This window comes from Calypte anna, chromosome 5 (genome assembly GCF_003957555.1).
Source record: "Calypte anna isolate BGI_N300 chromosome 5, bCalAnn1_v1.p, whole genome shotgun sequence".
Lineage (NCBI taxonomy): Eukaryota > Metazoa > Chordata > Aves > Apodiformes > Trochilidae > Calypte > Calypte anna.
The window spans coordinates 3,593,820-3,607,085 of NC_044250.1; the positions used below are offsets into that span (position 1 = coordinate 3,593,820).

Genomic DNA, 13,266 nt, shown 5'->3' on the forward strand with positions numbered 1-13,266 from the left:
TGCACAGGGAAAACTTGGAAGAAAAGTGTTGCCAAAGGTGTTTGTGATTACACAAGGGAGAAGGGTGGTAGAATCACCTTTATCACCTTTGTTTGGTTTTTTTTAAAAAGAAACCATAATAAAACACAAATGAGATGGTTTTTTTAAAATTTTTTTATTGTTTTTTAGGTTGTTTCAATAGTAATTTAGATTTCATTCAAATCTTAGCCATCCACACGGGGTCCAATTCATTTGCTACAATTCCCAGTTTTAGGCAGTGCTCTTAGACTGCCTCTGGAAAAAAATAGCCTGTAACCTGAAATCTCATATAAAAATCTTATTATAAATCAAATAAATCTCAACAAGCATCTATAATAAGTTTTTTTATCCCCCTTACCCCCCATTTCTTTATCTTTAAGATTATGCAGCTAAAATTGTAGTTCACCAAGAACTGGAGAAAGTAATGTTAGAAGTATTCATTGTGTTCGTACACAATATTTAATATATATTAAATATTTTTACACAATATTTTAATATATATTGATATATTGATAATATTTTTATTATTTTTTTCCTCTCCTGCTATTGGTATCTCTGTGCTTAATTTTTAATTAAGCTTTGAGGACATGTGTACACATATACCCTTCTTCTTTTTTAAAACAAAATAAAGAACTAGCAGCAAGCTCTTTGTTCTACATTCCTCCAACCCTTGCTCCAGGCAAAAAAGAATGACTGAATTTGCTGATGTCCATAAGCCTGGTTTCTATGCCAGGAGGCTCTGTCCTCCCAAATGATTACCAGTAAATTGCTCTGATTTTATCTGCAGCTCAGCCACAATTCTTATCTGATGTTACTTTAAACCATACTCAACTTCATGCAGAGATTTGCTTTCACCTCCATCCTGGATGAACATTTGTCCACATAAATATCATGGATCAAAATGGAGGAAAAGCAGAGTTTGCAAAGTTTAAAAAGAGCCAAATGTTGAATATCTACAGACCCCACTAAAATGACCACAATGGATTAGTTTAGGGGTTTGTTCCCTGTAAATTCCAGATTACTTTTTCTTCTTATTAAACTTGTCAGCTAATTTTAAGAGCCTAAGTTTGCTGAAGTAACACTTCCCTAGGTGGAGGTGTTCAGGCAGAAGGAGGATTTAATGTGGGAAGCAGGATCTCAGACTGGGAAAATGATCGTGTAGGTGTGCATAAAATTACACAGACATTTGAATGCTGGAGGTCCCTGTGAGCACACTTTGCTCTCATTCCCTTGTGCTTCCTGGATTTTCCAGAACTTGCAGGTCTTTTCATCAATTCTGCCACATACTTGTTAAAAAAATATTAACAATAATAGAAATATTTCAAATATCCACATTTTAAAAAGGGATAGATCAAGAGAGATAATAGGGAACTAAAATAATAATCTTAGCCTGGTAGCTCATGCCATGTTCAGGACACAGATATTTAATAGGAGTTGCTGAAACCCTTTTGTCTGGAAATAGATGAAATCTCCAATTGATCTGCCTCATGGCAGCAGTATTAAAGGACTGTGCTATGTGTTTCTGCATAAAGCTTCAGTGCAAAAATTATTTCCTTGGCTTGAATGATTTTTTTGCAGGAAGGTGCAGAAGGCCTTTAAGTGGCTGCCAGCTGTGCAGGGGGGCTCTCAAGAGGAGATGCCTGAACCCCCTATGTTAGTGGGAATTGTGCCTGTACTTTCATTTTTGATCAGCCATAAAATATTGTTATCAATTATTAACCACCAACCTGCTATAAATTTTACTGGATTTTTTTTTTTTCCCTTTTGTAGAAGGCTATGTCAGAGGTTCCAAAATACTAGTAAAACCCTACAGCATTGATATTAATCCTCAGATCAATGAAAGCAGAGGCTGGTGGCACTCTGGTGAACCTCTCTAATTAAAACCATAGGATTTGCCACTGCTGATGAGGCTGATGATCTGCTGAGTCTGGCATCTCTGCCTCCAGCATTGCCCACACTGGCTCTGCTGGATGTATTCCTCCCCCCTTCCCTCCATCCTTAATGCATAAAGTCAGGGGGGGATGAAGAAGCAGAATTTTCCTCTTATCACGCAGAGGTTCATTCTTCATTCCAAAGACAGTGAGCTGGTAACTGGAGTCTTGGCCAGCACGTCTGTAAATGGCCTGTAGGGATAAAAAAAGACCATCCTTTTATGTAGCCATAAGCTCTAATTACTTACTACAGAGGCTATTTCCCATTGGGAGGGGTGTTTCTTAAATTCCTCATAAATATACAACTCCATTTGACTGAAAAGGCCTCTGGTTTTGTGACATGGATTAGAGGGGAGAAAGGGAGAAAACTAATGAGTTTTCACTGTACTGCCTACTCCAGAAATTCTTTTTCCAATGCATCCCCATACAGAGGAGGACACTGCCCTTCCTTGCACCTTTGGGTCTGAGCTGGTGCCAAATGTGCAGCTTTAACCCTCAGCAATTGTCTTCTAACTATGTAATTGGCATCTAGAGCATTATTTAGGAGACACTCCAAACCCTTTAAGTGGGAGCAGGAGGAACTGAGCTGAAAGCAGGGGCAGCATCAGCAATTTAATTTAGAAAGTTATCAGTCAGTAGAAGATTCACTTAGATTTGTATCTGTGAAACAGATGGCCAACTGCAAGATGATTAGATTAGGTTTGTTATGTTTGTGGTAATTAATTCAGCACTTTATTTTTTTGGTTTGTTCAGAGGGGGAGGAAAAAAAAAATCCACAACAAACCAACTTGTATGATTTGGTAAGTGCTCAGCAGGACCAGTTGGTGAAGATCCCTTTACTCTTTTGTGTAAAATCTGGTAAAACCCTGGTGATCACCAGAAAGCTTTTTTTTGCTGTAGCCTGATTTCTGGTGTGTGAAGCAATATGGTAAATGCCATAACAAATCTGGGAATGCTGCCACCTACGGGTGTTCATATTTTCAAATGTAAGATTTTTAACTCAAAGAGCTCATTAGCAAAACATCTCAGGCCAGACACCTGTGTGGGTTGTGTCCCCCCATCTGTGTGTTGATGCAAACATAGCTGTGGGTATTCCTTCTTCCCTGCTGTAAAGTGAGCTTTGGATTTTTAAAATGCTGGAAGTGGAGCACTTGTTTAGGTTTTTAAGAAGTAGCTGAAGTTTTCTGAAAATTTGGCTGTTTATTTTGATGGCCAATCAGCTCTTGTGATAACCTGGCTGTGATTGGGGTGCTGAACCCTTCTGAGATTCTTAGTCTTTTTGTGCATCTTTGGAATCAGGTCTTTGCCACACAAATTAATGCTCAGCTGTCACAAAGTATTTTGCAGTATCTTAAACATGCAGCTTAAAATAAAAATAGGTCTTTTAAAGTAGGTCACACCTAAGATTTGTCTGGCCAACTGTCCCACTTCTGACAGTGCCCAAGAGCAGGAGGAACATTAGAAGAGCAGTAGAAATGGAGGCCTGGATAGAATATACAAACACTTTTTAGAAAGAAAATTGGCTCCATCTAATTCCTACTTTTATCATCAATAATCTTTAGAAATAATGGAGTTAATATGTGATTCTTTGATGACCAACCTCACTACAGCATTCTTCTTCATAAGAGGTAAATAATGGAGATGTACTTGAAGCAAGCATGTGGTTAAGCTCTTCCTCAAGTTTGGGTCTTCTCCTTCTTCTGTTTCTTTTCTCCTTCTTTTGTTTCTTCTCTGGAATTTGAATTCATCTTGTTAGGCAGATACAGAGATGAGAAGCTGGTTGGCCTCCATCACTAAGTTGCACTGATTTTTGGTTACAACTTGCTTTATGTCCTTCCAAGTGTTAGAGAACACTACTTCTCACCAACTTTTTGCATCTTCAGAAGCATTGCCTCTTGTGGAAGATCTTGGACACTGAGCTAGATGACATTTTGCAGAGTGAGAAAGGCAGTGCAGATGATGAATTGGGTTTTGATTGAGACATCCTGTTCACCAGACTGAAGGATAGTTTGCTGGTGACATCAGGATGCTGGTATGGACTGAACTTGCCCACCTCCTGCCTTTGAAGAGCCAATTTTTTCAATCAAGCACTAAGTTGACCCAAAAGGGAATCTTGCCTTGTCTTTCTTGGCTAAAAGAAGGCCAGGATTTGGTCTCTCTGATGGTACAAAAGCCAGTTTCTGTAATTTCCTAATCCCCGCAGCAAATTGCTTTTGTTAGAAATTAAGAAAAGCCTTTGTAATGTTTCTGGCCTCACTGTTTGGATCAGATCACTCTCATCTCACACATCACTGGGACTTGCAAAGATTTAGAGTCCTTGAGACCAATTTTTCTTTCATTTGAAGTTGCTTCACAACTGTGAATGTTGTTTTGGTGATTTAATCCTCTAAGCAATCAAGAGAAAATGGATTCAAGGAATGAATCTGTGCTTAGGATGCTACATGGCAAGTCAGGTTTCAATATCAGCCCTCTTCAGATTGTTACTATCTCTTGGAGTATTTTTCTCACCTTTTACTTCCTCAAAGTCAACCACAACAGGGATAAGTTGTCTGGTTTGATCCTCTCTGTGGCCATCTGCCCAGAGGAGATGATACTGAAGCCATACAGATTCATGACCCCAGGTGAAAAGTACCAGTGAAATTAGAGCAGCTGTTTGGAACAGCCTCTCATATCTTTTCCGAAGAGAGAAAATGACTCTGGCTTCATTAGGAAAGTTAAAACCTTCTGTGCCTTCAGAGGCCAAACGTGCCAAGATTGCAGTGAGTTTTGGGAACTGATCACGTGGAGCATTGAACTGGATACTCAGAGCAAAATGCTGTATTTAAAACTGGAGCTGCCTGATCTTAGATCTCCATCCCAAAAATGCTTTAGGGATTTGGAGGAGGAGGTGTGAACCTCTCCCCATCTCAGCCCCAATCTGATGCCCATCCTTGCATTAGCAGAGCTGCTGCTCATGGTGTGACCAAATGTGAGAGGGCACATCAGGGGTGCTGCACCCAGTGCTAGGGGGGTCAAACAGCTCCTCCCAGTCCTGGGGAGCCAGGGGAAAGTCATCAAAGCCCTGCTCTTCCCCCAAAATAAATAACAAATATACACACCCTGGCTGGTGGTGAGTGGGCTTTGCTGGAGGGGAGAGAGCTGATATGGAGACAGTGTGGCTACCAAGTTATTTACTTTTCCTGGAGCAGTTAAAAGAACCACATAGTTGGGTTTTTGTTTGTTTTTTCTTTTTTCTTTTCTTTTTTTTTTTCTGGCAGATGTCTGCCTTTGAAAAATCAGCAGTTAAAATATCAGACATCTCCTCTTCAGCTTGGCAAGTGGGGAGGTGAAGCAGTCATTGCTTCTGATCATGGCAGCATTGTTGATGTTATTTTTTTACTAAAAAAAAATATCAAGCATAGCAGCTGACAAGAAACAAATTCTTTCTGTATTTTTAAGGAATGGCAGTGACATGGAATCTGGAATGACTTGTGTGCAGTGGGGTCTTGCTAGAGGACAGGGATTCCATGCTTCCTGCACCAGATCTTGCTCAGGAAAATGAGGAGGTTGTGCAGATGTCCAGGTCTAATTCAGCCTTGTATGTTTTAGCTTTGTGATAGATCAGCTTTCAAATGTTTAGTTGATATTGTGGATGCTCCACATTTCATAAAAAGGATATATCTGGGTTTTTGTTTGACCTGTTGCAAGTATAGGGGAGTCATAGAAAATGTTGGATTTCTGTTCCAAGTGTAAATCTCCACAGACATTGGGGGCATTTAAATGGAGGGACTTGGCTCTATAATGGGTAGAAAGTCTTCTCATTGTGTAAAAAGCCAAAACAACAACCAAAAAAGCATCACATTTTTTAGTAATAATTTCTTAATGCCTAAAGACAAAAGACCTGCCAAACTTTATGCTTAAACACAGCAATAATAATGATGAATTTAGAAAGAAATGTTCACTGTGCAGAGAAATCTATTGATCCTGCTTGATGTCAAACATTGAGACTCCAAGTTAGAGGCAGTGGGAAGAGAAGGGAGCAGGGGGAGTGGAAGGGAAGAGCTGTAGAAGGGGTGGGAATCGTAAAATGTGACTGTAAGAAATCTGAGCACGGTGCTTGCGTGACCTCAGCTAAAATTAACCACCCAAGCTTCACGTGCCAGCCTTGATACCATCATTTAACCGTGGACCCCTTGAGAAGGAAGAAGAAGCTGAGCAGCCTGTGTTCCTGTTGAATATGCCAATAAGCAGTACAACCTTTCAGGTCCCCGCTCGTGGGACAAGTAAATTTTCCTGTGGCCACTATAAAGCAGTAAGCGGCTCTTGGCTCCTTGGGAATGGCAGCAGTGCTGTAACATCAGCCTCAGAAATGGCTTTGGTTTTGTTGTTTGGTTTACTTTTTGGTTTTTTGGGTTTTTTGCCCTTTCTTCTGAAGCTGCTTAAGATTTTTTTGTGGTTTCTCTTCGGAGTAGAAATGTCACCTTCTCAGATAAGCCCTTTTCTGTTGCTATTCATGGGTGGTGGTGGATGTAAATGGATTTATATCATGTGTGAGAGCTGGGATGTTTGGGAATAACGTGGTGTGCACTTAAAGCAACTTTTTAAAAACGTTGGGGGATAAAAAAAATTAATACATTTGCTTGTTCTCTGAGGTCACTTATATTTTGTTGGCTTGAGCTCAAATCAGTTCGTTCACTGTGGCCAAATGTGACATGGAATGAGTTTTGCTAATCAGCTCAGCAAGCTAAATTCTATTTCACTTTTGGATATGCAAAGGAATTGATGCAGGTGGGAATGTAATCTCATCTATTCAGTACTTAAAAGTGGTTTACAAGGGGGAATAAGAGAGTGGCCACCTGCTTGGCTTAGTGTGTGGTTCCAGCTTGAAGGGGATTTGTCTGTGGCAAACGTGTATAATGGGAGCATTGAGAGCAGAGCTGTGGACAGCAGCATGGTTGCTGACCTTGCTTCACCTTCTGGTTGGTGTGTAGGAAAATGTTGCTTTTGTATGAAAAGTTTCCCCCTGTGCACAGGCAATGCCTGTCAGTAATGGGGTTCAGAAAGTGTGCTACTGGGGAAACAAAAGGGAACGTTTATTTTCTCCTCTTTTATATTAACTCGAATAAAATCCTCAGCAGGCTAAGAGTAAATAAGGTGTCGGGTTGGTGATTTAAAGCATTTTACTTGTTTAGCATCCTCCAAAGATTTGTTTTACACAAACTCAGAAGAAACAGTGCCTGCCCTGAAGGGTGAACAGTCCTGAGGCTCTGATCCTGGCAGGGCTCAGAGCATGCGAAAATTCACACACATGTTTGGCTCTGTGTGCTCTGAGTCAGCTCATTGCTTTTCAATAGCAGTCATATGCATGAGAATAGCTCTGCCCAGTCGGGAGTGAGGCTTTAATGAGAGGGAAATAAATAGTCCCGGTGGTGTTTGTTTAAATTACCTATTTCTCTACTTAACTTCCAAAGGGTAGTTAATGTATGGAAGCGTCCAGTAAATTGTAATATTCAGAGGAATACCTCCCACCCACTGACTAATAATTTAAAGCTGTTCCAACAAACACTTGAACATGTGAGTAGAATAAATAATTCCATTTATTTCCACTTTATAAGTAACTAAAAATGCAGAGTTACTTCTGTCTCCTCAGAGAAGGGGGAACAAGACCTCAGTTTCTTATTGCTGCATTCCCTGAAGTTGAGGATACTTGGGAAGTTCCAGCACTATAATTCCAGATAACTGATGGTATTTAACTGGTACCAGAGACTAATTAGTAGCTAAATCTTGTGACAGCCATTTTTGGGGGGTTTCACTTGGGTGCAATCCTTTCAGGAAGGTCATTTTTCCATCTCTCCTGCCTAGCAGGAGGCCACCTGCATCCTGGCCCACCTCGGAATTGGACTTTCTGGTGTTTTCCTCCCTTTTTGCTAGTACTGGTGCCAAGATTCTGTTAGGAGGGAGTAAACAAGTTCTCAGGCTCCCATCCTGAATTTTAGGGAGGATTTTGTTATCTCTGAGCAGAGAGGACACAGATGCAGCCTCAGGCTGATGTGTCCATTCCAAGGTGACCACTCCCTGCCTCCTCCCTTCTATGCCCACCTCTGGATGGAGGTCACTGGCTACTTGTGGGCATGCCTAAGGGCAATGTATTTGTATTTTTTTCTTTGTATTCCACTCTCTACACACCTTCAGCAGTATTCTTAAAGGAAAGGAGCAGTTAAAGGTCTTGCTTGAAAGCCCTCTGACACCTTTTATTTAATATGGAGAAAAATAGAAACATGTTCACTGGGGATCCGTGTCCTGCTTTTTCAACATCTTTTTTTAATTTTCTTTCTTTCTTTTCTCATGCAAGAACTTATGCTCTTACACTCAGAGTCTTAAGAATAGTAGCACAAAGCTTTGCTGATTTTAGGGCCAATACTGCCCATTTTGTGGGATCTGTGTCATGGTGCAGAGACACAGCCACAGACTTTTTGCAGGATTTAGGAGGTGCATGGGCACAAGTAAGGCTACGAATATAAAAGGTTTGTAAATCGTATCAAAGGGTTCTTTTTTATTATTATTTTGTTTGGTGTTGGGGGGGGTTGTTTGTTGTTTTTTTTTCAGCAAAATAGCTGCCATGCTGCTGTCAGGGCCAGAATCCTTCTGTACCTTCAGAGGAGTTCTTATCCTTTGGGGGCAGAGGTGCTTCCAAAGAATGAGTTTTTCAGCTTTAGCTCTTTATCTCTGGACTTTGCAGGGTGATATCTGGTAATCAGATCATTGTAGCAGAGTGTAGCATGGATCAGTGTGAGCCTGGAATTGATGGTGCCAAAAAAAATTGTGATTTCATGACTCTGCATGTGGAAACCCTGTTACTGAGGCAGCAAGGAGCATCCAGTGGGCTTTCCTTCCATCCCATATAACATCCGAACAACTACAGGAGTTCTCATTAGGTGTTCATCTCAATGTGCTGGGTCTATTTTTAGCTTTTGGGGTTGTTTTTTGTTTGGTTTTTTTTCCTGTGAACTTCAGTATGCAGTGTGGTTTAATTAGCATAAAACAGACATTGCATTGTAATGGGTTTTCTGATGGAGCTCATCCCTGGGACTGACCCTCCCATTCAGTCATGCAAAAACCCTGGCTCTGCTCTCATTCTGGGATGTGATGTCAAAAAGATGCTCCTCAGCACTTAGCAAATTTACGAGAGCCTGCTTGATGATAATTATTGGAAGAAAACAATCAGTCTGATTAGTTAGGGAAATAAAGGTTTCAAAATGTACTGAGGCATTTATTATAATTAGTGTGGGGGTTTTTGGTTTTATTTTGTGGGGTTTTTCTGGTTGGTTGGTTGGTTTTTTTGTGTTTTTTGGGTTTTTTTGTGTGGAAATGAGCAACAAAAATAGGTTCAGACACACGTTCCTCCTTACTTGCAAGTCTTTTCAAGCAGTTTTGTGTGAATCTTTTCCTAGTAAGTGTATTACAGGATACCAGTGGGGAGGCAAAAAACTTTGGGTTGTTCTTGAATTCCCATTTGGGCCTGAATTCCTGCAAAAAAAAGTCTGCACAAAACCCCCTCTTTTTGCTGATTCAGCATTAAAAATGGGGTGGGTGGTCTGAGGGGTGCTCTGGGTGTGATGGTCTGGGTATGGTCAGCAATGTTACTACAGACTTGAAGTGAGAAGGAAGGGCAGAGGTTTCTTAGCTGAAACATCAGATTTCTCTCTCATCTGCTTTAAATGAGCTGGTGAAAGGGGAGGAGGGAGAAACCCCACTGTATTTCAAAATGTAGGGTTCTTGCTGCTTGGCAAGGGGTTTTTTCTTTACAGACAACCTTAGAATTTGAGTTCTTCTATCCTAAACTTTTCTGCTTTGTGTTTTAGCTGTAACTAAAAGTCTGCTGAGCATTTTCAAAATCAGTTTATACCTGTAATGCCCTTAATTTAAGCCTGATGGAATCAGTCTTTACCTGTAATGCTCTTAACTCAAACCTGATGCACTGGGGTAGGTGGGCAGGGAGCAAAGAGAGAAAAGAAAAAATAAAAAATCCCATTTGTATTTCATTTGTTCTCAGCAGATAATGTATTCCTAAGATCATAGGCTACAGAGGAAAAAAACCTCTAACAAAAGACAGGACTTAGACCTGAGTTAAACATTAAACTGAGTGATTTCTGCTTATGGTGATAATGCCCACCTCATCTCTGGGGTCATTTTATTAACTCAAGTAATGAAGCTGCCTCCAAAGGTTTTCATGCTGTGTGAAATCACTGCAAAGTTTTTAAAAATCCACACTGGTCCATCCAATGAGGCATCTCTGTTGGGTTGTGATGAGTCAAATATTTTGCATTGCAAGATTTTGTTCCAGTTTGGTTTGGTTTTTTGGGTTTTTTTTCTATTAGGTGACTGTTCAGCTTATTTTCATGTGAATATTCTAATGTGACTTGGTCATGGGTTTGCTGAAAGTTCCTGAGGAACACTTCTAATTCATCAGTGCCATGGTCTAGCAATCGCAATGGTGGTTCAAGGGTGAACTCGATGATCTCTGAGGTCCCTTCCAACCCAGCCAATTCTATGATTCTATGATTCTATGATCTGCAGGAGAGGTGGATATGAATGGCAAGCTTCTCAGTGGTGTTTTCCTAGTTCTTTTTGTTCTTGTTTTCCCAATTATTTACCTGGGTTTGAACATTTGAAAACACCGTGTGCTTTGAAACATTTTTCGTGTGTCTGGAAATAGCAACCATTGTACCCTCACGTTTTTTTCACTTGTTTGGATGGAAAAGGAAAAGAAACATACTGAATCCTATTTGTGTAGCACTTCACAAAGACTTGCAACAAACAGGTTTTGAAAACATCCTGGAAAGTTGCCATAATTACCTTAATATATGCCATAAAAATGAGCAGTGACCATAAAGAGCTGCTACCAGAAGCCTGGATAATCCTGCATCCAATCCTGCATCCTAAGAATGCTTCAGAGCTTGTCAATACATAGCCCAGGCAGACTAAAAGGAAAAAAAAAACCCCCAAAACCCCCCAAATACCATGTTATGCATATTGCAAAATAATGTGGAATAATAAAGTTATTAAAAGATAAGTGCAGGTTTATTATATCTCTTATTTCCTGCTTTTCCAAGGAAGTAGTTGAGTGAAATAATATTCCACACCCCTAAATGCCCCAGAACCCACTGGTTTCTCCATCCTGGTGTGTATTATTGATGCATTTAATGGAACATTTTATAATAAGCATAAAAATGCAGGCATTGGCCTCAGCACACAGCATAGAATCCTTTGCCAGAGGGAGTTTCTGTGGGTGTTATTGGAGACAGTGAATCAGAAACTGGGGGTCTGGGGGTGTTTCAAGTTGACTCTTTTCCCAGGAAGGTTTGTTTGGGGAGTTTGCAATTTCTTTGATGCAGTTCCTTTTTGTGTGTGTGTGTGTGTTTTTTTTTTACAGGATATGGATACGAAGTTTAGTGGTCCTGAATGCAGGAGAAATTAGTGCAGTAGGAACCAGCTCCCAAGCAGCACTTTTGCAACCCCAGCCATGCATTCTCACCCTATTATTTGACTTAAAAATCAATCCAGCCCATCTCTCAAGGTCTTGCTGTAATTTCAGGCTCTGCCAGGAGGCGTCTGCTCTGCCTCTCTTCTGGGTTGTCCCAACTTTTTATGGGGCTGACCCAAGACTTTTTGTTATTTCCTGATGATCTGCATCATGGAAATGATCCAAGCTGGAACGGAGGCATCAAAGTATAATCTTCTATTTACTCAAAGTCCTTCTATGATAAAGCAGGACATTGATCCCAGCCTGTCCATGCAAAGGAACTTGGTTGTTGCATTTGTTGATTGGCAGCTAAATTGTAGGGGTGGAGGTGTGTGTGCCCGGCCCCTTGTGCTTGTGAGGTTCTTCACAACCTGTTTCCTGACATGTCTTTACTTGTAGATAAGCAGTGTAGAACCATGTGGCAGAAAAATAAATGAACTCAATCCTAGTTCCTTCAAGTCACTGGACCTTTAAAAATATCTTCCTGTTTTGGAAAAGGTTTCCTTGTCAAAGGAGTTAAGGGACACAATGTCTGGTTTGTGCAAAGTGTGAAGGGGTTTTTTCCTCCTCCCCCCCCCTTTTTTTTTTTTTTTTTCAGTCAGCTAGGGAAATCACTCGTGTGTTTGGCTTTTAGTTCATTGAGATGTTTTTCATTGAGATGTTTTGCAGCTGTTTTTTTTCATGGAGGTGTTCCAGCTTGTTTTTTTCTGGTTTAGTTCATGACACTGTTGGCGTAGGAAATGCACATCCCACTGCTCTGGAGATGAAAGTCAAGGATGTGTGATGGGAAATAGGGGCATCTGGTTCAGATTTGGAGGGATTTGTTCATTGCTGCTAGCAGTAGGTTTTTTACAGGCTTAAAAAAAAAAAAAAAAAGTACAAATGAAGCCTTTATAACCAAAATAACTCCAGTCAAAATATCTGTTGTTATCCTGTTAACATTGGATCAGGAAGTGGAAGGGGAGCGTGAAATTCCAATCCTTGTGTTGTATCCAGGTTTCTCTATCCCATGTGGCATACATTGGACTCTTTGGCCATTGGCTTTTGACTCCTGAGAAGGAGAGGGACACATACCTTTAATTTTCAGTGCAATATATAAGATGCTTCTGAATTCAGTAGCCATGGCTGTGCTCAGGGATATTAATCAGTAATTTAAAGGATCTGCACTGAGATACAATGATATTGGGGGTTGCACAGGAGTGAGGTGGTGGAGGGGAATGGTTCTAAATTCATGTTTTGTTTCAACAATGTTTTGCCAGCAGACAGAATCTGATTTTAGGACGCATCATTTCCATCTTCCTTAAGGCTGAGGATGGGAAGCTTCATAGCCCTGAGGGTCAGGGCCTCTCTTCTGTCTTTTTTTCTTCCCTTCTCTCAGTAGCTCTGAAGGAAAGCATCATTTCTAGGCAATGCTTTCCCCGGGCTTTTGGGGACTGAATAGTGTTGTACATACATTTCCCTACAGTTTTGTCCTGGATGAAGAACAAGAAACATGAATCCATAAGCAGAAATTCCTAATCAAGTATTTTTCCTTTTTTTTTTTGATAACTTAGCATGAAAAAGTTGTATAAGTTTCCTGGTGAGCTGTGGTAGCATGTGGTGAACAGTACATAATGCACCTAACAGGGTGATTTTGACTGCTTTGTTTGCTTAATTTTCAGGCAATATGTTTTAAAATTAATCCTAGCAGTTAGAAGCTTGCATGAGAGATGAAAATAATTTTAATAGACCTGTTTAGCTTCTGAGATAGAATTTATCAGAATCAGTATGCCTTTAAATGTCTTAAAGGCTTGTTGGGTAATGAAAAAATGAAGT

At 40.4% G+C, this 13,266-nt stretch overlaps 1 protein-coding gene across 1 annotated transcript in view; it reads left to right on the plus strand.

Annotated features, from left to right (window-relative positions):
• Positions 1-13,266, plus strand: part of NAV2 (neuron navigator 2) — a 197,132-nt gene that overhangs the window by 40,087 nt on the left and 143,779 nt on the right. The gene's annotated exons all lie outside the window — the stretch shown is intronic.